Source organism: Pongo pygmaeus, chromosome 8 (assembly GCF_028885625.2).
Source record: "Pongo pygmaeus isolate AG05252 chromosome 8, NHGRI_mPonPyg2-v2.0_pri, whole genome shotgun sequence".
NCBI classification, from domain to species: Eukaryota; Metazoa; Chordata; class Mammalia; order Primates; family Hominidae; genus Pongo; species Pongo pygmaeus.
The window spans coordinates 29,559,527-29,586,676 of NC_072381.2; the positions used below are offsets into that span (position 1 = coordinate 29,559,527).

At 38.7% G+C, this 27,150-nt stretch overlaps 1 protein-coding gene across 4 annotated transcripts in view; it reads left to right on the forward strand.

Moving 5' to 3' along the window:
* The window catches only part of WAC (WW domain containing adaptor with coiled-coil), an 87,787-nt gene that overhangs the window by 22,477 nt on the left and 38,160 nt on the right, over positions 1–27,150 (forward strand). The window lies entirely within an intron of this gene.

Below are 27,150 nucleotides of genomic sequence, written 5' to 3' on the forward strand. Positions count from 1 at the left end.
TTATTCCTGCCTAGCCCCCTTACCTCTCCAACCTTATATCTCTGAGTTACGCTCTTCACATAGGTTTACTCAGTCACATGAACATTGTAGTTCCTTGAGCATTCCAGGCACATTCCTGCCTTCTGTTAGAGAAAATGTTATTCAGTGATACTTGTTTAAAGCACAGTAAGGAAGTTTTTTTTTCTGGGACTATTGCAGTAGATACAAGAACCACTGCAACCAGGTCTTGGAGTTGGTGGGAGTGTTGGGCTCAACTCTGAATGCAGCATGAGCAAGTGGGAATTCATAGCCAAGGAGTAGTGTAGGAGTCAGTGGGTGGAAAATTACTAAGAGGAAACATACAGTGGTGAGGGGGATTTGGCTAAACCAACTGCTATGGTTTGAGTGTTGCCTAAATTTTTATTTGTTGGAAACTTAATTCCCAGATTCATATATTGATCGTATTTGGAGGTTGGGCCTTTGGGAAGTAATTAAGATTAGATAAGTCACCAGTGTAGGGCCCCCATGATGGCATTGGTGGCTTTGTAAGAAGAGGAAAAGAGACCTGAGCTTGTGTGCGCTTGACCTCTCGCCGTGTGGTGACTGGCACCATGCTGTACAACTTTCCAGCTTCCAGAACCACGAACTAAATGAACTTCTATTCTTTATAAATTACACAATCTGGTATTCAGTTATAGCAACAGAAAACTAAGACACCAGCCAAGCAGGATTCCTGCTGAATATTGGCCAGGGTGATTAGACATCACCTGGGAGATGGTGGAGGATGAGAACCCTGATCAGATATCGAGCATATTTCTTTGAGATACTGATTTCCCTTCCTTCGGATATGTATCCAGTTGTAGGTTTACTGGATCATATGGTAGTTCTATTGTTAATTTTTAAAGAAGCCTCTATTCTGGTTTCCATTATTTCCACCAATAGTGTACAAAGGTTCCCTCTTCTGCACCCTCACCAACACTTATCTCTTGTTTTTTCCACAATAGCCATCCTAAGAGGTGTGAGCTAATAGATCATTGCAGTTTGATTTGCATTTCTCTGATGATTAGTGATGCTAAGCACTTTTTAATATACCTGTCAACCATTTGTATGTTTTAAAAATGGTAGATTCAATTTCGTTGCCCATTAAATTTTTTTTTTTTTTTTTTTTTTTTTGGCCATTAAGCTGGTGAGTTCCTTATAGATTTTGGATACTTAACCCCTTATCACATATATGGTTTGCAAATATTTTCTGCTATTTCGTAGGTTGTCTTTTCGTTTTGTTGATTTTTTTCTTTTTTGACGCAAGAAGCTTTTTAGTGTGATATAGTTACACGTATTTTTGCTTTTGTTGCCTGTGCCTTTGGTGTAGTATTCAAAAAATTATTGCCAAGACCAAAGTCAAAGAGCTGTTTTGTCCCGTATGTTTTCTTGTGGGAGTTCTACAGTCTCGGACCTTATATTTTCAGTTGTTACTCATTTTGAGTTACTGATTGTATATGGTGTACAACAAGGATCCAGTTTCATTCTTCTGCATGCAGATATCCAGTTTTCCCAGCAACATTTTTTGAAGAGAATTTCCATTTCTCATTGTGTATTGTTGTCAAAGATTATTTGACAATGGAAGCATGGGTTTATTTTTGGGCATTCTGTTGCATTGGTTTGTGTTTCTGTTTTTATGCCAGAACCATACTTTTTTTTATTGTTACCATAGCTTTGTAAGATAGTTTTAAATCAAGAATTGTGATACCTCCATCTTTGTTCTTTCTCAAAATGCTTAGCTATTTGTGGTCTTCGTACGTTCCCTACAAATTTTGGGAGTTGTTTTTTGTGTTGAAAATTTCATTGGAATTTTGATATGTATAAGTCACAGTTATTTAAGTTGAACAGCCTTTTTCTAATAACAACTGGTAATATGGGTGTTTATATCCTGACTCAGGTTCCTGTGCCAGATTTTTAAAGATAAATTTGAGTGCTTTGTAATATTGACTAATAAACTGTTAGGCATAATTTAATGCATTTTCAGTGCCAATAAAAATCACCTATTGAAGCAATGTAATAATATTATAAAACTGTCAATATTATACAGTGTCATTAGCTGTATAAAGGATATGAGATTTTCTTTTGTATAAACAGTCAAAATTGGAAAATAAAGGAATAGTTGTGGGCTGCGTGTGGTGGATCACAAATCCTAGCTCATGGGGAGGCCAAGGTGGGAGGATCACCTGAAGTCAGGTGTTCAAGACCCACCTGAACATAGTGAGACCTTGTCTCTACAAAAATTTTTAAAAATTAGCTGGGCGTGGTGGTATGCCCCTGTGGTCTCAGCTATTTGAGAGGCTGAGGCAGGAGGATTGCTTGAGCCTAGGAGGTTGAGGCTGCAGTGAGCCATCATTGTTCCACTGCACTCCAGCCTAAGAGACAGAATGAGACATTGTGTCTTTAAAGAGAAAAAGGAATAGCTTTATTAAAATGGTCCTGGAATGTGGAAAAATGTCTTTGGATAGATTTTGATAGATGTTAAGAAAATACTCTTAGGGGTCAGGCTCAGTGGCTCACGCCTGTAATCCCAGTGCTTTCGGAGGCCGAGGTGGGTTGATCATCAGGTCAGGAGATTGAGACTGTCCTGGCTAACATGGTGAAACCCCATCTCTACTAAAAATACAAAAAATTAGCCGGGTGTGGTGGCAGGCGCCTGTAGTCCCAGCTACTCGGGAGGCTGAGGCAAGAGAATCGCTTGAACCCAGTAGGCGGAAGTTGCAGTGAGCCTAGATCGTTCCACTGCATTCCAGCCTGGGTAACAGAGCGAGACTCCGTCTCGGAAAAAAAAGAAAATACTCTTAGAGTCACTTGAAACACTTTGAGAAACTCTTTCTGGGTCATCTTTTGGCCTAGCTCTTTCCTTATAAAATATCTACAAGAAAACTCAATCTTTAGAGAGAAAACTTTGTGAAATTATTTTTCTCCTTTTTTTTCTGTTGCCAGTTTGTTCTCTAATGTTTAAAATTTAAAGATTTTATTGAGGAGAGTGATTTACAGTCAGACCTTAAGCAGTTAGGGAGCTCAGCCTGCGGTGTTTGAGGGGAAAGCTAATATAGGGTAAATGCAGAAGCAGAGCAAAGAAATTATTTGATTTCTTAATGTTTGAGCAGTTGCCTTATTTGGACTGTCTAAGTGGGAAGTTCAAGACATTGTAACTAATACCTATTTGGCCACCTGTGATTGGCTGAGTGTGTTTCATTTTCATTAGGAAGCCGAGTTTGTTTCATTTTAATTTTAATTCTTTTGAGTTATGTGTAGCAATCTATTTGTATAAATATAAATTGTAAAAAAAAAAAATTATGTAAGTGAACCACCTGTGTATGTTCCAGAATTTTCTATTTTTTACGTTGTTCCTCATTGCCTTCATTGTATCAGAGACTAAAATCATGGGTATTAATGAAAGCAAGTAAAATATTAGTGAGTTTGCTTTACAATGAATCAATAAAGTCTGGTGCACTCAAGAAATTCAAGGAATCCAAAGGTGGTGCTGTCCTGTGATAAAGATACATTGCAAAGAGTAGAATATAATTTTTGTGCACTGTGGGCTTTTTACTTAATACAATTGGCTAGCCTTTAGAAGTCAAGTATTGCTTTAGATGTTATTGGAATGTTGGAAAATATCAGAAAATCCTACAGTGATGAATATGTGTAGTTCATTTGGTGCAAATCAACCCAGCTCAATTTGTTAATATAACAAATAGAATGTGTAAAATAAAGCTTTGGAGGTGGGTGTAATATTTTCCATGAGACACTAACATAGTACATAAATATATCAAGCAGCCTAGTGTGTCAAGTACTGTGGGTATGGTAGACAACAGATTAGTTAAATCTCTGCTCTCAAGAAACCTGATTTGTGTGTGTGTGTGTGTGTGTGTAAGTCTGATGTTCTCTTGGGTGTGATAGTATATGAGTTGGTGATAGTGCTGTCTTGTAGAAAAATAAAGCTAGGTAAAGGAGGAAGTAGTAAGATAAAGCTTGGGAAGTAGGAGTTGCTTTTCTATGTAACAATGAGGAAGCTAAGCCTGTGGATATGGGAGTGAGGGAAGTGTATTCTAGGCAGAGAACAGTAAGTGTCCAGGCCTTATGGTGAGAGTGTTTGTTTAAACAAGATCACTACCAGTGTCTTTCTGGTGGGAAAGTAATACAAGATGAGTTCAGGGAATGGGTAACAAGAGTTGACCTAAGAAGGAAACGGAGGCAAAATTAATATAGAGATTTCCTTTGGACCAAGGTTGAGCACTGCAGCCACGAAAACACTGGGAGGTGTTCTGTTTAGCATTTGTGACAAGCAGGTTTGTAAAGACAAGGAAACAAGGAGTGGGCTGATATAAGGATGTTTGATGGCAGTTCCCGTTGATTTACAGAAATAACATTGATTATTATTATCGTTAATGATAAGGGATAAGTTAAGGTGTCCAGCATATCATTGTTAGGTTAATTTACGGCTACTTGGTGTCAGTCTAGAACCCACATAGCAAGAAACTTCAAGAGGTGATTACTTAGCTTGAGCGGGGAGTGAGACATGACTTTGTGTCACATTTCATTGCCTCTCTGGGCCTGATGAAAGGGTTCACATTCCTCAGATAGATGTTTCTTTTCTTTCTCACAAGGGCTAGATCATGTAAGGTCTTGCAGGCTTTTGGAAAGGATTTTGGTTTTTCCTCTGAATAGAATGACTTGGATTAGGGTAATGACAATAGATGTAATGTGATTCTGGATATATTTTGAAAGAATCAACTGATTGATGAACTGGAAGTTAAGAACGAAGAATAAGGCCAGGCGTGGTGGCTCATGCTTGTAATCCCAGCACTTTGGGAGGCTGACATGGGAGGATTGCTTGAGCCCAGGAGATCGACACCAGGCTAGGCAACATAGTGAGACTCTGTCTCTGCAAAAAATAAAATAAAAAATTTAAAAATTAGCCAGGTGTGGTGGTAGGCACCTGTAGTACCAGCTGCTAGGGGGTGGGAGGCACCTGAGGGGGCAATCACAGATAGCTTGAGACTAGGAGGTCTAGCGAGCCGTCCTGATGCCACTGTACTCCAGCCTGGGCAACAAAGCGAGATCCTGTCGGGAGTGGGAGTGTGTGGGGGGCATGATTTTAAGCCGAAGCAGGCATTAGCTGGAATTGCTTATTGAGATGAGGAAGACCATAGAGCAGAATGTTTGTGGTGTGAAGAGAATTGGGAATTTTGTTTTTTTTGTGTGTTTTCTTATGCCTGAGATTCTGGTTTAGACACCAAACAGATGTTGAGTAGGCAAGTAAGTAGATAGAGTCCAGAGTCGAAGGCACAGATTTGGGCTGAGGTTATCTGCATGTAAATGGAATTTAAAACCGTGAAACTAGTATATTCGACCCAGACTCTTAAAGAAATTGAGTAAAGACCAGGAACCTGCAGACTCTGCAAAGGACACATGTAAATATTTTTGGCTTTGCTGCTATAGTCTCTTGCAAACGTAGTATCATTCAAGTCTGCCTATATAGTGTAAAAGCAGCCAAAGGCAAGATGGAAGTGAAGGGATGTTGCCAGCTTTGACCAGTAGGCAGATTTTCCTAATTTGTACACTCCTGCTGTAGACAGAGGAAGTTAAGGCTTTGGGGTGATCCCTGTGTTACTATGTTGTTGAGGAGGCAAGGATATGAGGAGAGACTAGCAAATGAGACCGAGGAGTGGCATGTGAGGTAGGAAGAGAACCTAGAGAATGTCTACTGAATGCCAGATGAAGAGGATGTCTCAAGAATATGTGAGTGTATACTGTGTCTAGGTCTGCCAGTAGATCAGATACTGTAGTAATAACTGAGAATCTGCAACCTAGAGGGCATTGACATTGATGGAGAGCAGTCAGTGGACTTGGGAATATTTCAAAATATTTTAGCTTATGTTCTGTCTTTTAACATGAAATATTGATGGCCAAGTTACACAAACAGTAATACAAGGTGATGATCTGCTACAGCTCTCCAGAACTGGGTACTCGCCACTCAATTACACATAAAGGACGCCCCTGTGTACTACCCGTTCTCAGTCATTTTATTCTCTAACCCTTCTCTTCCCAGAATTGTCCTGATTTTGTTGTTCCCATTAATTTGACTATCTTGTTTCTAGTTTGGATTTATCCAAAATGCAGTTTTACAGATTTTCCTTTGACAAGAATTTAATCCAAAATGAAAAGTTCACTTTTAAATGTTTTGTTTTTTAAAGATGGCATAAACAATTTACATTAGAGCACGTGTGTATTTAATGGAATTTGACCCTGTGGGGAAAAAAGGATTATGGAACTTTTAAGTTTTTTCGCTAGGTGGGATAATGGGTAAAATAATACAGAGTTTTTGAAACCCTGGGGTCTTTAACCCCTGGGCCACAGACCAGTACCTTTCTGTGGCCTGTTAGCAATCAGGCTTCACAGCAGGAGGTGAGCAGCAGTTGAGCAAGCATTGCAGCTGGAGCTCCACCTCCTGTCAGATGAGCCACGGCATTAGATTCTCATAGGAGCATGAGAACCCTATTGTGAACTGTGCATGCGAGGAATCTAGATTATGTACTCCTTATGAGAATCTAACTAATGCCTTGTCTGAGGTGGAATTGTTTCACCCCAAAACCATCAACACCTTCCCAACCATCCTCTACCGCCATTGAATTGGAATTGTTGGGAAGAAGGGTAAGGATGAGAAGCAGATAGGGTGCAGAGACTAGGAGCTGAGTATGATCTGTGATATGCTACAGACAGCTGAGATTAGTTCTGTTTTCTAATAGATTTTCTTTTTGAGATGGAGTCGCGCTCTGTCACCCAGGTTGGAGTGCAGTGGCGCCATCTTGGTTCACTGCAACTTTGCCTCCTGAGTTCAAGTGATTCTCCTGCCTCAACTTCCTGAGTAGCTGGGATTGTAGGTGTGTGCAACCACATCTGGCTAATTTTTGTATTTTTAGTAGAGACGGGGTTTCGCCATGTTAGCCAGGCTGGTCTCGAACTCTGACCTCAAGTAATCCTCCTACCTCAGCCTCCCCAAGTGTTGGGATTACAGGCATCAGCCACCAGGCCCAGCCAGTTTTCTAATAGATTTTCTATGTGTGTTTTTCCAGTTTCTTAAGAGCAGTGACAATATTTGAAAATTTCTTACAAATATAATGATCATTTTACAAGCATGATTTTTGGTCTGATACAGTGATCTGATATTTTACAACATGGTTTTTGGTCTGGTATGTGTTGTCTTTGCACATAGGAGATGCTGAATGATATGGTGATGTAGTAAGTGTTATTAATGTTTCTGAATTTGAATATATTTTCAGAACATATTTTTATGAGATAAGAAAGGTAGTAAACATAAAGCTGACAACATTTAGGCATTTCATTCTGTGCTTATTTGAAGAGGTTAAACTAATTACATTATGGCTATCCTGTAACCAAATATCAGATGTTGTATAAATTGTAGTGCATTAATGACAGTGATAGAATGAAAATAAAAAGTTAGCATTAGGGCAAAAACTCTAGCATGTGGTTGTCTTCCCAGTTTGTGGCTTTGGGCTTTTTTTTTTTTTTTAATGCTGTTTTTCAAACTGTGAAAAATGTATTTTTTGCTACCTTCTGCAAAGATTTTATTGAAAAATAAATGAAACGGTGAAATCTGTAACAATTACTAGTGTGCAGCGGGTGATCAAAAATTTAATTTTCTTTTGTGTTTTATGTTTGAGTAAAACTCTTTGGAGTTAGGTACAAAGAACTATATTACTCTTTCAGCATGACTCTTTTATTCAATTTTATTTTTTGTAGAGATGGAGTTTCACCATGTTGGCCAGGGTGGTGTCGAACTCCTGACCTCAAGTGATCTGCCCGCTTTGGCCTCCCAAAGTGCTGGGATTACAGGTGTGAGTCACCGCATCTGGCCGAGCATTTTAGCATTACTCTTTTCAAGTAATTTGATTCTTTTCCTTCTAGTTGGGAAGTTTAGTAATACTCAGTGTTCCTGTCTTAATTTTCACTTAATGGCCAACCTTAGTGATTATGTTCTAGGAGGTAGAACAAGTGAGGTTTTGGAGGAAAAACAAAAGCGCTAATAGTTCTCTGTTTTAGAAAATATTTGTTAGAATTTTTAAAATGCTATATTTTGTAACAGTAATCAGTTAAGTTTGGGAATTTTTATAATATATTTTGACATAAGGTATCTTTAGTCTTTTTGGTTCTTCAACATGTTTTAGATTTATGGCAGTTTAATGATAGCAACACAAGAGATTTAGTATACAGTGTTTTTTTTTGTTTGTTTGTTTTTTGTTTTTGTTTTTTTGAGACGGAGTTTTGCTCTGTCACCCAGGCTGGAGTGCAGTGGCGTGATCTCCGCTCACTGCAGCCTCCGCCTCCTGGGTTCAAGCAATTCTCCTGCCTCAGCCTCCTGAGTAGCTGGGACTACAAGTGCATGCTGCCTACACCCAGCTTTTTTTATTTTTGTATTTTTAGTAGAGACGGGGTTTCACCATGTTGACCAGGATGGTCTTGATCTCCTGACCTCATGATCTGCTGCCTTAGTCTCCCAAAGTGCTGGGATTACAAGTGTGAGCCACTGTGCCCAGCTTAGTATACAGTATTTTTAACGAGAATTATAGTAAAATATTATTTGAATAGGGGCTTGTTTTCTGAAACACTATCCATTCTGAAAGTAGAAGAAAAAGGCTAGGTGTGGTGGCTCATGCCTGTAATCCCAGCACTTTGGGAAACTGAGGCGGGCGGATCCCTTCAGCTCAGTTTGAGACCAGCCTGGGCAACTCCATCTCTACCAAAAAATACAAAAATGAGCCAGGCATGGTGGTGTACACCTGTAGTCCCAGCAGCTCTGGAGGCTGAGGTGGGAGGAAGGCTTAAGCCTAGGAGGTGGAGGTTGCAGTGAGCCAAGATTGTGCCACAGCACGATAGAGCCAGGCCTTGTCTCAAAAAAAAACAAAACAAAAACCCCTAGGAACAAGAACAATGGGAAGGGAAAATGTCCTGTGGTCAGATACTATTGTTGTAGCTAGAAGGCAAAAATGAGTTTTTGGATTAAGTTTTGATGCTGACTGAAGTCATAGAGATGGAAGAAGAGAAGACAGAGAAAAGGCCATGGTGGTTAGAGGCGTAGTGGGAGTGATGGAAACACATTAGTGGAGATTAAGGAATGTTAGTGGGGGTACTGAGGAGCAGTGACAAAAGAACATCCACCAACAATGTCTTTATCATTAGGGACAAGGAGAACAAAACCACACTACTCATGCTTGTTAATAGGCAGGAGAATAGACATAAAGGTTATACTTGGGTTTAAACCTCACCTGTTTATATTTAGCTAGTTTTTTAGGGGGAAAAAACCTATTTTGAGATAATTATAGATATACCTGCAATTATGAAATAATACTGCAGAGAAATTCAGTATACCCTTCATCCAGTTTGCCACAATGGCAACACCTTGCATAGCTGTAGTATACTATAACAGCCTCAAAATTGATAATGATAATCCCCATTGATTCTATTGAGATTTTACTAGATTTGCATGCAGTGTGTGTGTCTGTATTTTGTTCCATGCAGGTTTGGTGATGGTTTTTTGCATGAATATGTTAAGGCGACTACTGCCACAGTCAAGATACAGAGCAGTTCCATCACAAGAATTCTTTGTGCTACTCTTTTAAAGGCACAGCCTAACCTTCCATAACCCCTAGTAACTACTAATCTGTTCTCAGCCTCTCTAGTTTTGTCATTTCAGGAATGTGTTATGTATAAATGGTATAGCATTACCCTTTTGAAATGTGCTTTTTTCACTCAGCAAAATTCCCTTGAAAATCATCCAAGTTGTTAAATGTTCCTATTTTACTGCTGGTTTGAATGTACCACAGTTTGTTTAACCATACGCCATTGAAGGAAATGTGGATCGTTTCCAGGTTAAGGCTGTTAGCAGTACAGCTCTTACAACGTTCATGTACAGATTCTTGTGTGAACATAACTTTTTGTATGTCTGTGATAAATTCCCAAGAGTGCAATTGCAAAATTCATATGGTAGGTTAGCTGCTTAACATTTTTTACTTTTGTTTTAAAGAGATAGGGTCTTTCTTGTTCTGTCACCCAGGCTGGAGTGCAGTGGCTCAATCATAGCTCACTGCAGCCTGGAACTCCTGGGCTCAAGCAGTCCTCTTGCCTCAGCCTCTGGAGTAGCTGGGACTACAGGTGTGCAGGACCCTGCCCAGCTCTGCTTAATGTTCTAGTGACAGTTACAAGCAGAATAATCTTCACTTATTGTCATCAATTATCAAATAATAATATTATAAATTGTTAGTTTTTATCTATTGTCTTCTCATTACATTTTTCTGTAGGTTATTATGCAAATACCTGAATTTTTAAAAGGAATTTGCTAGATGCTAATTTTTAAATGTACCAAATTAGCTTTTCATTTTGCTCATAAAATAATACAAGCAACTCTTTCTGTACAGCCTGCACTTTAATTTTGGTAAGCACATACTGTATAACAAATACACTTCTTGTTTAATGTATTTAAGGTAATTTATTTTGAGCCTGTCAAACTCTTGAGCTAGTATGTTTTCACAGGTAATTTTGCTGCCACTCTGTATTTTCGAGATGTTTAAAAATATTAAAGAATGTGCAGAAAGCAGGAGCACAATCTAGAATCTGACATTTATACCAAAGTTTCATACTTATAGTACTGCCATTGTGTTTAAAAAGAAAATTAGAGTAAAATATAGTACCGAAGTCTACTTACTCTGCCTTAGACGACATGGGAGACTTGAATCTTAAAAAGCACTTCAGTTTTGTTTGATGACTAATAAAGCTTGGAAAGTCAGACAAAGCTCCAGGGAAGAATAATTTCTATCTTACTTTTTTGGTGTCTTATACCAGCTTTGGCATATAGTAAATGTTCAGTAAATTAAATGTTTGTTAAGTGAGTATTGTGTGTGCATGTGTGTGTGTGCATATGCTGGGAGTAGGGTGGGGCAAGTGTTGACTGTTTTTATTAAAAAAAAAATAGAAAAAGTGTGAAGAATATATTTTGAGTAAATACTGTATAATGTCAGTCCTTGGACACAAAACAAATGAAGTTGTCAAAATAAGCACATGGTAATCAGAGTGGCTATTGATCTCAGACAGTAAGCAGGTGAGTTTAGCTGGATTTGGTGTACACTGCCAGTCCTCAAAGTACAGCTACTCCATTCGTGAATGTATGTTGATTTTTCTTATGATTGTCTGTATTCTGTAGTTTCCTCTCCCCCAGTGTATTTGATAATGTCTTCCTATTGCTTTTACTCATGAATGACATCTTAGATTGGAAAATAATTTTCTGGGTCACATCCAGTTTTCTTCTGTTAGCATAAGACATTACTCCATTGTCTTCTGGCATTTATTGTTACTGTGGAAAAGTTCAAGGTCAGCCCATTTTTGTTTTGTAAGTGACGTGCTTCTGCTGGGATGCTTTTAGAATTTTTTTTAATGGGTAAAATTCAGCAGCTCCACCAGGATATGAGGACATGTGTCAGTTTTTTTTGGTTCTTTATTTTTGCTGGTATGTGGTGAGTCCTTTTCAATCTGCAGATTCAGATCTTCTTTTATTTCAGGGAAGTTTTGTTTTATTATCCCCTTGAATGTCCTCCCTGTTTTTTTTTCAGGACCTTCAGTTTTGCATATATTGGCTTCATCTTTCATATTGGGCATCTTATTTCTAAGTACTTTACATTTTTGTCCTATGTGCTTTATGGTATTTCTCTGTTCTGTTTCCTTATGATTGACATTGCTTTCAGCCATGTTATTCTTTTGATACTTTTAATGGGGTTTTATTTTTAAATAATTTCATCTTTTTCCTTAAGTTCCTCTAAATTCCAGCTCCTGCTTTTTTTTTTTTTTTTTTCTTTTTTGTTGGGGGGACTTTATCTAAAGTTTTTGGTTTCCTGAAATTTCTTTCGAAGTATTTTCTTTATGTTGTATACCCCCACTTCCATGTCTGTAACAGGCTTTGTGTGTGTTTGTTTTGAGTGGATCGTGTGTGGATAGTATGATTAGATACTCTCTGATTCTGCGTCTTACTCTTTTGGACACTATTTTAATTGTGCCCTTAAAATTTGGTGTTTGTAATCTGAGGCCAGGTTAAGGAAAGAAGTATGAAAGGCATATATTTGGAAGAGAGTGATAAAGTGAGGAGGTTATATATTTACTGTGAAGGTTTACAGTATTTGATGAAGTCTTTTCTCAGAGATTACACCTGGGGATCCAGGCAAAGATGTAGGGTGGCGCAGGGCTCCCTTCTGAGAATTCTCTACATCATTGGGCCAAAAAAAGGCAGTTTATTGGTACAGATGACCCTTCTCTCCCACCTCTTCTGCCTGCCATAAGTTTTCAAAATACGTAGCCTTGACAAGAATTGGAGTTTGTACCTTCCTGCATTTCAGTATGGGCTTTTCTTTTTTTTTCTTTCTTTCTTTAAATGGAGATGAGGTCCTACTTTATCGCCCAAGCTGGAGTGCAGTGGCACTATCATGGCTCACTACAGCCTTGACCTCCTCAGCTTAAGTGATCCTCCCACTCCAGCCTCCCAAGTAGCTGGGCCTAAAGGCAGGTACCACCACACCATTGTAGAGATGGGGGTCTCACTATGTTGCCCAAGCTGGTCTCGAACTCCTGGGCTCAAGTGATCCGCCCACCCTGGTCTCCCAAAGCACTGGGATTACAGGCCTGAGCCACCTCGCCCGGCTTCAGTATGGATTTAATTTGTCTCTTGAAACCATCTGTCAGAAACGGTTTGTTGAGTTATGACTTGCCTTGTTAGATTTGATTACATTTTCTTTTTGGTCCCTTTAGTTATTTTTGATAGATGTTATAGAGGGCAAATACAGAAACATATTCTCAAACTGTCATCTTTTTGAAAGTTTACTTTTAATGTAATTTTCAGTGTCAATTTGCTGTCTGATTCATTTGAGTTGTTTGCAAAAATACATTATTCCAGTAGCTGAATTAATGGCTTTTTAAGTCAATTGGAAATAGGTCTTTTAAGATAACTTTCATATGATTATTTCAATATTAGATACTGCTAAGTTCTTTTTTTGTTGTTTTTTTTGAGATGGAGTCTCACACTGTCACCTGGGCTGGTGTGCAGTGGCGCGATCTTGGCTCGCTGCAAGATCGCGCCTCCGCCTCCTGGGTTCAAGCAATTCTCCTGTCTCAGCCTCCTGAGTAGCTAGGATTACAGGCACCCGCCACCACACCGGGCTAATTTTTTTTTTTTAATACTTCAAGTTCTAAGGTAAATGTGCACAGCGTGAGGTTTGTTACATATGTATACATGTTCCATGTTGGTGTGCTGCACCCATTAACTCGTCATTTCCATTAGGTATATCTCCTAATGCTATCCCTCCCCTCTCCGCACACCCCACGACAGGCCCCAGTGTGTGATGTTCCCCTTATGTCAGGCTAATTTATTATAGAGACGGGGTTTCACTATGCTGACCAGGCTGGTCTTGAACTCCTGACCTCATGATCCGCCCACCTCGGCCTCCCAAAGTGCTGGGATACAGGCATGAGCTACTGTGCCCGGCCTAAGTTCTTTTTATATGAGTTGGGAATGCCAACACCCAGATAAATAGTAATTAGAGAACATACATGTTTCTGTGATTACATACAATATATGCATTGTACATGTGGAGTTGCTGTTAAAAATGATGGTGTAAGAGGCACATTTATTGATGAATGAAGAAGTTCCTGGATACTAAATAGAAAAATTCCCACACAAAGTAGCATGATTCTATTTTTGGTTACAATATGTACATACAGAAAAACTAAGGAGACTCACCTTTTCTAAGTGTTTTTCTATATCCTCTTAATACTAATAACTGTTCTTTATAGAAAATCAGATAAAATAGTACTGCAGTTTTTAAAAATAATGGTAAAAATAGATTTATGAGAATTTCATTCTTGTGCCTGGTGGTAAATGATCATTATGCAAAAACTTTTTCATATTAAGGAAACATTCATCTATTCCTACAATTAGTTGTTAATGCTTTGTTGGAAATCTGTTTGAATGTTATCAACTGCTCTCTTTTGATAGCATATTTTAAAGACATTAACATTTAAGAATTATATTTTTGCCGGTCTGATTATTCAACCATTTTGTATTCCTGTGCTAAGGGGTGTATATAGTTGTGAATTCTCTATTATTTGTCAGCATTTTGCAGTTGATTACTTTTATGATTGAATCTGTTTCTGGAGCATATATACACTGAGAATTAATCTCTGAATGTTTGAAACAGTTCCTCAATGAACTTATATAATCTCAGTTTGGCTAGAGCTGTGGTTGGGCAAGGAGGTTGGTGGGGAATGGAAGGATTGGGACTGAAGGGAGAGTGAAGAGATATGTCTAGAGCATGTTGTCATATGTATGGTTTGTTGGGGCTTCCCCTCCAGTTATCATTGAGATTCTGTTTTTATCTTTAGTACAGTACCTTATAGTAAGTAACATTTCCATGTGTCTCTTTTTGTGTATAAAATTGGTTTAGGCAGTGTGGCAATATGTACTTTCCCTTGAATAAACAACCATTTCATAGTTCAACAGCACCAAAAGTGTCCAATATTGGGTTATCAATGGCTCTATCCAAAAATGCACCTCTGGTTGCCTCAGCATAAAAGCAGGATGACTAAGCACCCAAAACAGATGGAGTTTTAGAATAAATACTGCTTTGTGTGCATATGTCTCAACTGAGACACATGGGCAGTATTGAAATTGTCTTATCTGTAAGGGAGAATTTAAAGCTTTCCTTGAGGTAACTCTGCTGTAATATGCTACCTTTTTTCTGTCTTTAATATCACATATTTTTGGGAAAAGTACTATTCCAATTTATTTTATTTTGTACAGATAATAGAGTGGAGGCTAGAGTAATTTTAAAGTTACTAGTTACCAACTTTTATTCTAAGTATTTTTAGTGGGTATTACGGGTATAGTATGTTGTCTTAAAACTTTTTTGCTATGCTTATAATAGTTGTATTTAATAGATGATGTTTATATTCTTGGATATGACACTAAGATTTGTTACCTCCAGGCTTTGGCAGCTCATCTGCAGAGATTCTCTGTATCCCTTATTATTAAATGATGCTGTATGGAGCCCAGAGTTTCTAAGAACAGACTGAACTAAGAGTTGATCCTTAATCACCCACTGTCCTTGTTGCAATAGGAGCAGCTCTGCTTTTAAGTATTGGACTTTCATTCATGCATTTATTTTATTTTGGAGTCTACTGTCAGATCTGGGCACTGTTGTAATTATGAAATTATTCCAGTGGCATGTCAGGAAGATCCCTGTCCTCAGAGTTTCTCTTCTAGTGGAAGAGACAGACAATATAAAATATATAAAAGGATAATTGTGTGATAAGGAAATAGTGATTCAAACAGTAGTGGCAGTGACATAGGCAGAGTAGTTACCTTGGTCAGGGAAAGGCTGACGTATGAATTAACACCTGAAGGATGAACAGCCAGCCATATAAGGAAAGAACTCTGTGGCTTTAAATAGTTGGGGAAAAAATTAGATAACTGTTTTTCTAGAAAGACTCTTCTTCTTTAGTTGTGTTATCCTTGAAGATATACTTTTTTTTTTTTTTTTCTGAGATGGAGTCTCACTTTGTCACCCAGGCTGGAATTCAGTGGTGCGATCTCGGCTCACTGCAACCTCGGCCTCCCGGGTTCAGATGATTCTCCTGCCTTGGCCTCCTTGAGTAGCTGGGACTACGGGCACTCGCCACCACACCTGGGGTTTCACCATGTTGGCCAGGCTGGTCTTGAACTCCTGACCTCAGATGATCCACCCACCTTGGCCTCCCAGAGTGCTGGAATTACAGGCGTGAGCCACCATGCCTGGCCCTTAAATATATACTTTTAATGTGCTTTTTTGTGATGCCATGAGTACTATTCAGAAGCATCGAAAAATGCTTAAAAGTGAAAAGTAAATAATTTTGAGAATTTGTTATTCAGAAGATCAGATCTGTTCTTTCTTTAGTTTAGTATCCAAGGCCCCTTAGTAGTCTAGCATAACGGCTTTACACATCCGTCCAGTAACCATGTTCCTGTCAGACTGTTGTACTTTGCCCTCTGAATCTTTATCACCATGTACTTTCCTACTTTTATGCTGTTGTTCATAATGTGTCCCTTGACTGAAGGTTGTTGTCTACTGTACCAAGTTGAAATCTTCTGTGTGAGATGAATTTTGTAGCTTGCCTTACTATGTTAATGTAACTCAGACAGATGAAAGCGCAGCATGTACTTGAAGATTGCTTTGTGCTCATTTTCACTCCTTCTCAGATTGAGAGGTGAGTTCCATGTGGCTTCCAAAGTTGAAATCCACTTGTTGGTTAATTAGGGTCAGGAGGTAAAATTACTTGGAGACACCTATGTGTATGCAGGTACCTGCCTCTGTTTCTTTTTGCCTTCTGTTCTTGTAACTCCAATCAGTCAGCTTGGAAAAGGGATAACACTCAGTTTTTTAGCTATATTACTTGCTCACCTTTTAGAATCTTATTATAATTTGATAAATTTTTATAAAACTTACTGTTTTACACTAACCTATATTTTTTCTCTCAGAGGAATGCTTTCCTCCCTTAGAATAACTACTTAATTTAAAAATAAGAAAACAGGGAGCAATATAGGATGTAATTACACTGCATAAAAGTAGCTGTTGTCCAGGCGCGGTGGCTCAGGCCTGTAATCCCAGCACTTTGGGAGGCCGAGGCGGGTGGATCACGAGGTCAGGAGTTCAAGACCAGCCTGGCCAAGATGGCGAAACCCCATCTCTACTAAAAGTATAAAAATTAGCCGGGCGTGGTGGCAGGTGCATGTAATCCCAGCTACTCAAGAGGCTGAGGCAGGAGAATCGCTGGAACCTGGGCGGCAGATTTTGCAGTGAGCCGAGATCGTATCACTGCACTCCAGCCTGGGCAACAGAGTGAGACTCTGTCTCCAAAAAAAAAAAAAAAAAAAAAAAAAGCCATTAAGGAGAGATGATGTGTGCTATGATGGGGGCTTGCTTTAAATTTGGTGGTCAAGAAAGGCTTTTCTGAGGATGTGACATTTAAGCTGAGAAATCAAACATGACCAAGAAATAGAGTGGGAGATAGAGGAGCGTAGATACAGAATGTATAAAGGATCTAAAAATCTTACTCTTGACTGGGTGTGGTGGATCACACCTGTAATCCAACACTTTGGGAGGCGGAGGCAGGCCGATCACTTGAGGTCAGAAGTTCCAGACCAGTCTGGGCAATATGGTGAAACCCCGTCTCTACTAAAAATACGAAAATTAGCCGGGCGTCGTGGTGGGCGCCTGTAATCCCAGCTACTTGGGAGGCTGAGGCAGGAGAATTGCTTGAACCCGGGAGGCAGAGGTTGAGGTGAGCCAAGGTTGCACCATTGCACTCCAGCCTTGGCGAAGAGAGCGAAACTCAGTCTCAACAACAACAACAAAAACCTTACTCTTGAAATCTAAGCTAATTCCTTAGTGAAAAGTCAGATGGCAGGGGTCAAAATAAGTTAGAAACATTCCTAAGTATCTCATTTCAGACTTTGTTGTGATTATTTCAGCCGTGTACAGTGTCAGGCAATATCTTATTTGACAAGTGACCACAGGTGGGCCCCCACCTAGGTAGAGGCAGAATCTGAACTGAAGCCCAGATTGCATGATTGCTAGTCTAACTAAAGGAGTGGCTCTTAACTTGGTTAGACGAGCCATCTCTTTTAAAAAATATTTTACATGGCTATTTTTTTTCTATTTTTAAGATATTTGTTAGTGTTATTGTAGAGACAGAATCTCTCTCTATATTTCCCTAGGCTGGTCTGGAATTCCTGGTTATTTTTAAAAATTGAGATGAAATTCACATACCAATTATCATCTCCCCCCGCAAAATTACTGTATACCCATTAGCAGTCACTTTGATTTTTTCTTCTCAATGCCCAACTCCCCAATTACTGATCTACTTTCTGTCTCTCTAGATTTTTGTTTTCTGGATATGTCATATAAATTGATTACACAATATATGGTCTTTTGTGACTGGCTTCTTTCACTTAGTGTTTGCAAGGCTCACCCATGTTGTTTTATATATCAGTACTTAGGCTTTCGCTTCCTAGGTTAAAATTTTACTCCAGTAATTCTCAGAGCCTATAAGGTACATTTAAGCCATAAGAGAATGTCAGTACAGCTTATTCCAGATTCACAGTCATGCACCACTTTCTATTCGAAGCATCCCATGGGATTAGGTGTTGAGAACTGAAGAATTAAGGACTGTGTCTAAGCTAGACAAATTAAAGTCACATGTATAGTAGATTGCTTTTTTTGGTGGGGGCAAAAGTTTTATTTATGTGTAATTCACATGCCATACCATTTAGCCATTTGAAATATATAGTTCACTGATTTTTAATGTATTCACAGTTAGTAGTCACCAGTGTTCTAAATCAACTTTAGAATATTTACATCACTTACAAACCCTTTAACTGTCATCCCTCAACACCCCCCCACCCTCAGCTCTAAGAAACTATTACTGAATTTTCTGTCTCGACAGGTTTGTCTATTCTTAATGTTTTGAATAAATGGGCTCATACCATATATGATCTTTTGACTGTTAAGAATAATGCATTATGTGTTTTTTTGTTTTTGTTTTTGTTTTGTTTTGTTTTGTTTTTGTTTTTTGTTTTTTGTTTTTTGTTTTAGACAGTCTCGCTCTGTCCCCCAGACTGGAGTACAGTGATGCGATCTCGGCTCACTACAACCTCCGCCTCCCAGGTTCCAGTGATTCTCCTGCCTCTGCCTCCCAAGTAGCTGGGATTACCTGGGATTACAGGCATGCGTCACCACACCTGGCTTATTTTTGTATATTTAGTAGAGGCGGGGTTTCCCCATGTTGGCCAGGCTGGACTCAAACTCCTGACCTCAGGCGGTCTGCCTGCCTTGGCTGCCCAAAGTGCTAAGCTTACAGGAGTGAGCCACTGCACACGGCCTGTTGATGTTTTTGAGACAGTGTCTCACTCTGTTGCCCAGGCTGGACTGCAGTGGTGCAATCTCAGCTCACTGCAGCCTCCGCTTCCCGGGTTCAAGCGATTCTCCTGCATCAGCCTCCTCAGTAGCTGGGACTACAGGCACACAGCACCATACCTGGCTAATTTTTTGTATTTTTAGTAGAAACGGGGTTTCACCATGTTGCCCAAGCTTGTCACAAACTCCTGAGCTCAGGCAATCCGCTTGCCTCAGCCTCCCAAAGTGCTAGGATTACAGGTGTGAGCCACTGTGCCTGGCCAAGAATAATGCATTATGAACATTCGTGTACAAGTGTTTGGGCATATGTTTTCATTTCTTCTGAATATGTACCTTGGCGTGGAATTGCTGGCTCATATAACTGATTGGTTGGTTGGTGGTTTTTTTGGTCTCTTTTTCATTGCTTTATTCTTGTTTGCCAGTATAGTGCCAGTACATTTTAGGTATACAAGTAGATGTTTGAATGAATGAATGAATGAATCAAAGAAAAATTTACATTAATGGTACCTATAGCTTATTATTTGGTAAATATTGATGTTCTGTTTAACCCAGGATTATAGCACTTGTTTATTATTAGTATTTTGTATATGTCTTCAACTAATAGAGGGTATCCTGTTTTTAAGTTTTTGTTTGTGTAAGATTTAGTTGGGTACATTTGCAGATTTGTTACTTGGGTATATTGAGTGATGCTGAGGTTTGGGGTACGAATGATCCCATCACCCACGTACTGAGCATAGTACCCAACAGTTAGTTTTTCAACCCTTATCTCCTCCTTTCCTCCCCTTCTAGTAGTCCCCAGTTTCTGTTGTTGCCATCTTTGTGTCCCCGAGTACCCAATGTTTTGTTTGTATATATGATGTGATTTTGTTCTTTTTTATGGCTACAGATAACTATGCTTAACATTTTCAAGAACTGCCAGACTGTTTGCCAAAGCAGATGCAGTATTTTACTTTCACATTAGCAGTGTCTATAAGAGGGTTCCAGTTTCTCTGCATCCTCACCAACACTTGTTTTGCCTGTCTTATTGACTGTAGCTATTCTAGTGGGTGTGAAGTCTTATTTCCCTGCAGGTTTGGTTTGCATTTCCCCAATGGCTAATGCCATTGTTCATCTTTGATACGCGCTTTGGCAATTTGTATGTCATCTTTGAGGAAATGTTTGTTCAGATTTTTTACTCATTTTTAATCAGATTATTTTTATTGAGCCGTGGAGTTCTTACTGGTAGAATTAGATAAAAGTCTTACCAGATGTATGATTAGCAACATTCTATGTGTTGTCTTTTCGCTTTTTGATAGTGTCTTTTCAAACACAACTCAGTTTCATTCTTTTGCACGTGCTGCCTCCCATTTCCTGTTGCATAATGTTTCTATAAATGAAGGACTGTGTATGTGAAGGTGATCTCATAATGTATTTTTACTGTAGCTTTTCTATGTTTAGATATGCTTAGATACACAAATACTAACATTGTATTATAGTTGCCTGCAGTCTTCAGTACAGTTACAGGCTGTATAGGTTTATAGCCTAGGAGCAATAGGTTATACCACATAGCCAAGGTGTGTAGTAGACTATACCATCTAGGTTTGCGTTAGTACACTTTTAGGATGTTTGCACGACAAAATTGCTCGACAACATTGCTCAGAGTGTATCCTTGTCTTTAAACAGCACATGACTGTATGGTATAAAATCGCCATAGTAATATATACATAATAACATATACTACCTGCACATAGAAATAATATGTGTAATTTTCACAAACTCTGTAGCACTGTGCTAAAAATATGTAGCCATATATATATATTTAAGATAAGATACGGCAGTACTGTTTTTTAAACAATGAAATTTGTTGAGTGTTTCATCTTGCGTTTATCTCTGCCACTTCAATGTTTGGACCTAACTATTAACAAAGGAATCTACTTAATGTCATTTGTTTGTGACAGATATAAGGCAGATGTATTATATATATAGCATTATTGTCAGTGGTGAGATTTTTCCAAGTAGTGAACATTTTGATAAAAGTTCCAAAAAATGACCTTATTATAAACTAAAGTTGTATTGGTTCATATGTAAAAAAGAATTAAGTTTTATACAGTACAATTTGCATAGCAGCTATATTCCTGGAAAATTTAGCATGCTGTGCTAAGCAGATTTTGGTTCTAGACTCAAGTTAATTATAAGCAGCTTGTTTTCAGACGTTAGACAGTTCTTTGGGAGACATGTATAATGCATGGTAGGCATCCCTGGCCCCCTTTCACTAAATATCAGCGTGCCTTCCTCTAGAGCAGTGCTGTCCAGTGAGTCTCATATGCAGTTTTAAGTTTTTTAGTAGCCAACATCTGGAATTTCAATTATATTTATTATTTAACCAGATACAGCTAAAATACTTCATGTAATCAATATAAAAATATTAATGTGATATTTTGCATTTGTTTTTCCCTAAGTCTTGGAACCTAGTATCTATTTTACACATACAGAAAATCCCAATTCCTACTAGCCATGTTTCAAGTGCTCAGTGGCCAGTGACTGTCATTGAATAGCACAAATGTAGAGGGAGTAACTGTACAGCCAGCTGTCAAATTGTTGATACTTCTTGTGATCCATTTTTCCCTCCCCCAAGAGACAAAGCCTGGTTAGCTATAAGTTTTGCTTTTCACCACCAAGTTTCTTGATACACAGTTGGTAAATTGCAGAGTGACATTATTATAAACTAAAGTTGTATTGGTTCATGTGTACAAATTTTTTTTAGTCAAGGATAATGCTCAGAACTTACTTCCATTTCCATGTTCTTACCCCCAAATAGCTGCATTTTTATCCTAATGGGTTTTTTTTGCATTATTATCTCTTGAAAGTAATTGATTTCCATGCTGAGCTGCTTTTATCTGTGCTATTCAAGTTTTTATTAGTACTCTGATAATAAAGTTGCATAATTTTGAATGGCTTTGTTCCTATTTTTCCCATAAGACTTTTTAATATGCAGTTTTGCAGAATTCAGTATTTTCAAGGAGAACATTTATCATGTTATAGCAGAAATACCATATAGTACAGATACATGGCTTTCTTGGTGAAACTCTTTTAAGTGCTGTGGCCGCTGGTTAGGAGTGATGAAAGGCCAAGGACACTGGAAGGTAGTACAGCATTCAGAGTAACAGAGGAAGAAGATCCTTGGGAAGGTACTGGAAAAGACGGGAAGAGACCTGTAGAGTATAATCATCTCTGTAAGTGAAGAGGGTATGATCATCAGTTTATTTTTAGCATATTGCCATCTTTTCAGGGGAGATTCGTTGAGTGTCCTCTGCCATTTGACTTCGTGAACCTATGTTTCCCAATGTGTGGCCTGGGTGCTAACTACACTAGAACCATCCTGGGAATGTCTATTAAAAATTCAGGTATTAAGCCAGGCATGGTGGCTCACGCCTTCAGTCCCAGCACTTTGGGAGACCAAGGCAGGTGGATGGATCACTTGAGGACAGGAGTTGGAAAACAGCCTGGCCAACAAAGTGAACGTCTCTACTAAAAATAGAAAAATGAGTGGGACATGGTAGCGTACATCTGTGGTGCCAGCTACTTGGGAGGCTGAGGCACAAGGATCTCTTGAGCCCGGGAGGCAGAGGTTGCAGTGAGCCAAGATCGTGCCACTGCACTCCAGCTTGGGTAACTGAGAGATCCTGTCTCAAAACAAAACAAAACAAAAAAAATTAAAAATTACTGTGAATTAGAATCTCTGAGAAAGACAACCTTGAGATCTACAATTTTTAATATATTAAAGATTCAGATCCACTACTGAGCTTTATTCAGTCCTATTTTTGCTTTTGTCTGAAAGCAATATGGGGTGGTAGATGTCTTTGAATTATTTCATTTAGTATACAGATATACCTATTCCTTCCTTAGTGTCTTAAAGAGAATAAAGACACTAAGACTTCTAAGTCTGTGGATCTGGTAGTAAATTCTGGCGGTTGTCAAGGTCTGAATAAGGACATAAATGCCATAATATTTTGCTCCTGAGTAGACTGAAAACTGTTGTTCCACCTTTTTGAAAGCTGGTTGCCTTTCCCACTGTCATTTAATTGTATGTGTATGTCCTCCCTCTGCTTTCCCTACTCCTAATATCCTGGTTCCCTTTTGTAAATGGAAGGGCATTGTAATTGCTTAATGTCCATTTCTTGCTGAGTCAGGTATGTTTTGATGAATTTTTTTGGACCATTTTCTGATTATTCTCCTGAGCCCTCACTCTTTGAAACTATAAGTTATGTCCTTCTCACTCTTAAATTTAGCTTCTGAAGTTTCAGAAGATGCCAAATAGGGATTATTCTGTCAAAAATACTGAAGATTTTGTGAGGGAAAATGTCATTCTCTTGTACCGACCCTTGGACTGTGGTCTGAAACTAGCGTCCAGTCATGTTGTTACATCTCCATTTTATAATTTGCCCTGGCTAAGCACTGGAAGGGAGAACTTTGCTCACCATTTAAATTCTTCAAGTTGCAAGCTTAAGTATAGAACCCCTATATCTGTCCTGCTCTTCCCCCTAAACTAAGTCATTCCCAATAGCATCCTTTTCTTAGACTCCTTTAAGAGTTAACTTTATCAGTCCTAACTTTAATTTCTTGAGGTTGGTTTAAATGTACAACATTTAAAAACATGTTTATCCCTCTTACTTACTGATACAATAAACGGCGTTGCCTCCGTTGCTTTTTTGGATCAGTGTGTGACCCAGTGTGTGACCCAGTAAAGCAATGGAGACAATGCTGTTTATACAGTAAAAAGTACCCTTTATGCACTCTGTCTCTCACCAGCATGTATATTATCTTCCTTTGTGTGCTTGAATACTCACTAGATTTGGGATTGAAATTCTGAGTTCAAGTTTTATGCGTGGATTCTGCTCTTACTGGATATGTTCAGAAGTCTTACTATATTCTTTCTCTTAGCCTTAGATTCTGTATTATAATAAGAGAAATCTAAAACTTGTGGGGTCGCATATAAAAATTCATGTGATATTTTAAGATAGGAGATTTAAAAGGAATTTTGTGTTGTAGCGCTTCTTTTCGGTGTGGCTCTAGAAAATCATAACCACCATTGCCCCAGCCTTGGGGAGGATGTGCACCATCAGTTTGTTCTTCTACTTGTGTATTACTTCAGTTTGGAAAGAGTTACACGGAGAAAGTAAAAGGCTCAAATGAAATACCAAAGGAAGTATGTAAGGTAATATAAGCTGAAGCTTTTATTCTGAGACATTTAACTTTGTTTACCTTATTATTGTCATTTTATTCAGGGGCAAATCTGCACTACCTTCAGGTCCAAAGGGCATCCTTCTAGTTGGAATCTAAAGATGTATTGCCTGCCATGCTTTGTATAAAACCTCTTATGTGAATTTGAAATCTGTTTAAGAATGTTAGTTTATTCTTAGTCTTTCACAAAAATATCTTTATCTTACTCCTCACCCATTTCAAGTTTTGTTTTTGGTAAGCAGTCTAAATAAATCTCCATAGAATGTGGAATCTGGTCCCTATCCAAAAAGCTCCTGTCTTTGAAAATAATTTCCCCATCAACAACTGATTCCGTTTTCTCTTTCAGAGAAGTCTTAGGCTGGTGTGCCTTGATGCTTATGACTTGATTATTATGCTGTGCCTTCTGAAAACACATACAGTAGACCTAAAAGTTAGTTGGTAACTTCCGTCAGGCTGGTGGAAGGCATACCATTTCTTTAGAGGTATAATTAATTGGAATGCTTGTCAGTATTTGAGTTTTCATTGACTTCAGGAATAGTCACTAAAGCGGAGTGAATTCCTGGATCTTAACCTCATGAGAGGTCAATAGACCTCATTTGTAATATATCTTATGTTTGTAGAATACCTGTCACGTCTTTCAGCAAACTTTTAATGTGGTACTTTCATTTCATAGATTTAAGCATAGAACATACTGTTCAAGAATGTGTGCAAATAAATGTCAGAGTGGGGTATCTAACCCAGGCTTTTTAATGGATTACTCTGGGATTTATTTCAGTCAGTAAGATTAGCTTTCTTTCCATTACTGTCGACAAACTTAAGGAGATTTTCATGGAAATCCCAACTCTGCGAGTAGTGCATATATATTCTAGTAGTCCATATTACTAGTTCTACTTCTTATATTCAGTTGTAAATCTGATTTTTAAAAAATCTTTGGAGTTATATCTGAAAAGTAGAAATTTCAGCGTAGATCTCATGTTTTTCTTTAAAACTTGAAGTATTAATTTTCCTTTGTTACTAAGCATTTTGGGATCCTAAAACCATTTGTGAGGATCTCTCAGGACTCAACATAGTCATTATCGTGACTGTGACTTACTACAGTGGACGGGTGCAAAGAGAAAAGGCACATAGGGCAAAATCTGAAGGAATCCAGGTGTAAGCTTCCAAGAATTCTTGCCTAAGAGAGTCATACAGGATGCACTTAATTCCTCCAGCAACAAATTGTGACACACTTGTGGAATGTTGTCTACCAGGGAAGCTCACTAGAGATTTAGTGTGCACAGCTTTTACTGGATTTGGTGAGTTATATAGGTACTCTTTGCCTTGCATGTACCAAAATTTCAGAGTCCAGTAGGAAAGCAGGTGTTCAGTACAAACCATATTATATACCCAAACAGCTTAGGTACGATGAGTGATTCTTTTTTTTTTTTTCTTTAAAGACAGGTTCTCATTATATCACCCAGGCTGGTCTTGAACTCCTGGACTCAAGGGATTCCCCTGCCTCTGCCTCCTCAGTAGTTGGGACTAGTGCAAGCCACTGTGCCTGGCCTCAGTGAGCACCTCTTTCACCTCTTTATCAGTTAGGGTTGTGAGATCCCTCTGGAAATCTAGATTCCCACATGTCTGTCAAGGGCCAGCTGTGCCAGAAAGCCTTTCTAAAGATAGCAGTCTCTGGGCTTCTGTTAACTTTTCCTGCATACTCAACCCTTTTTTTTTTTTTTTTTTGAGACAGAGTCTTGCTCTGTCGCCCAGGCTGGAGTGCAGTGGCACAATTCTCAGCTCACTGCAACCTCGCCTCCCAGGTTTAAGTGATGCTCCTGCCTCAGCCTCCCGAGTAGCTGGGACTACAGACACACACCACCACGTCCAGCTAACTTTTGTATTTTTAGTAGAGATGGGGTTTTACCATGTTGGTCAGGCTGGTCTCGAACTCCTGGACCTCGGGTGATCCACCGGCCTCGGCCTCCCAAAGTGTTCAGCTTATTTTTGACTGATTTCTTCTTGATTGTGTTCATTCTTAGAGCATTTATTGAGGATTTATTTCTTGCTTCCTGTTATTTAAAAAAGGGGGTTTAGGGTATTCTATCTATATAAATAGAATACTATACAGCAAGATGAAATCAAAATAAGTAGAAGAACCCATCAGGCTTTTTAGGAAATGCCTCTATCATACCACCTACGTTGTTCTTAAGTAACCATTGTACTTAGGTAATTGATCTTTTGTGACATCACTAGCTTTCTTGGGTCTTTGAATCTTGCTTGTAGTTCCCATTATAAGCAGACCCTTATCTGAGGGTAAATCTTGGCCATTGCCTTTTTTCCTGCCATACTCTTACTTCATCCATGAACTTTTAGTGCCTGCTGCTTACATGCAAAGCAGTTAGTCCCCTCGCCTACCTTTGACCTCTAATAGAAAAACCTTCCAAATCCATATCTGCTTACACCTTTTCTTCTGAATTCCTAGTTCTGTATTAATCTGCTGACCATTGTCACTTGGATATCTAAAACCTTATAGTCATCATCTGTCTCAGTTCACCTTTTCTCTTACCATTTAGTTGTTTCTATTGATTGAACTAATATTCCTAAGTCATTTCTACTTTTATCCACCCTGGTTCTAACTGATAATTCCTGGACCACTGGAGCATTTAAATTGCTCTTTGCACTTCCAGTTTTTGTTCATAATAGTGTAGCCTCCATGCCACTCCCAGATCACTTATTAAAAAAAAAAAAAACCATTTGGATTATGTTACTTTGTTGCTGAAAAATCTAGAATTAAGGAATGAAATTGAAATACTAACATTAGACTTCTCTGGTGAACCTTTTTGTGTCATTCATCAAAGTGTTTTTGCAAGTCTGGATTTTTATACCTTGCTTTTTCTTGAAGCAAGAGAAACTTTTTTCTCTG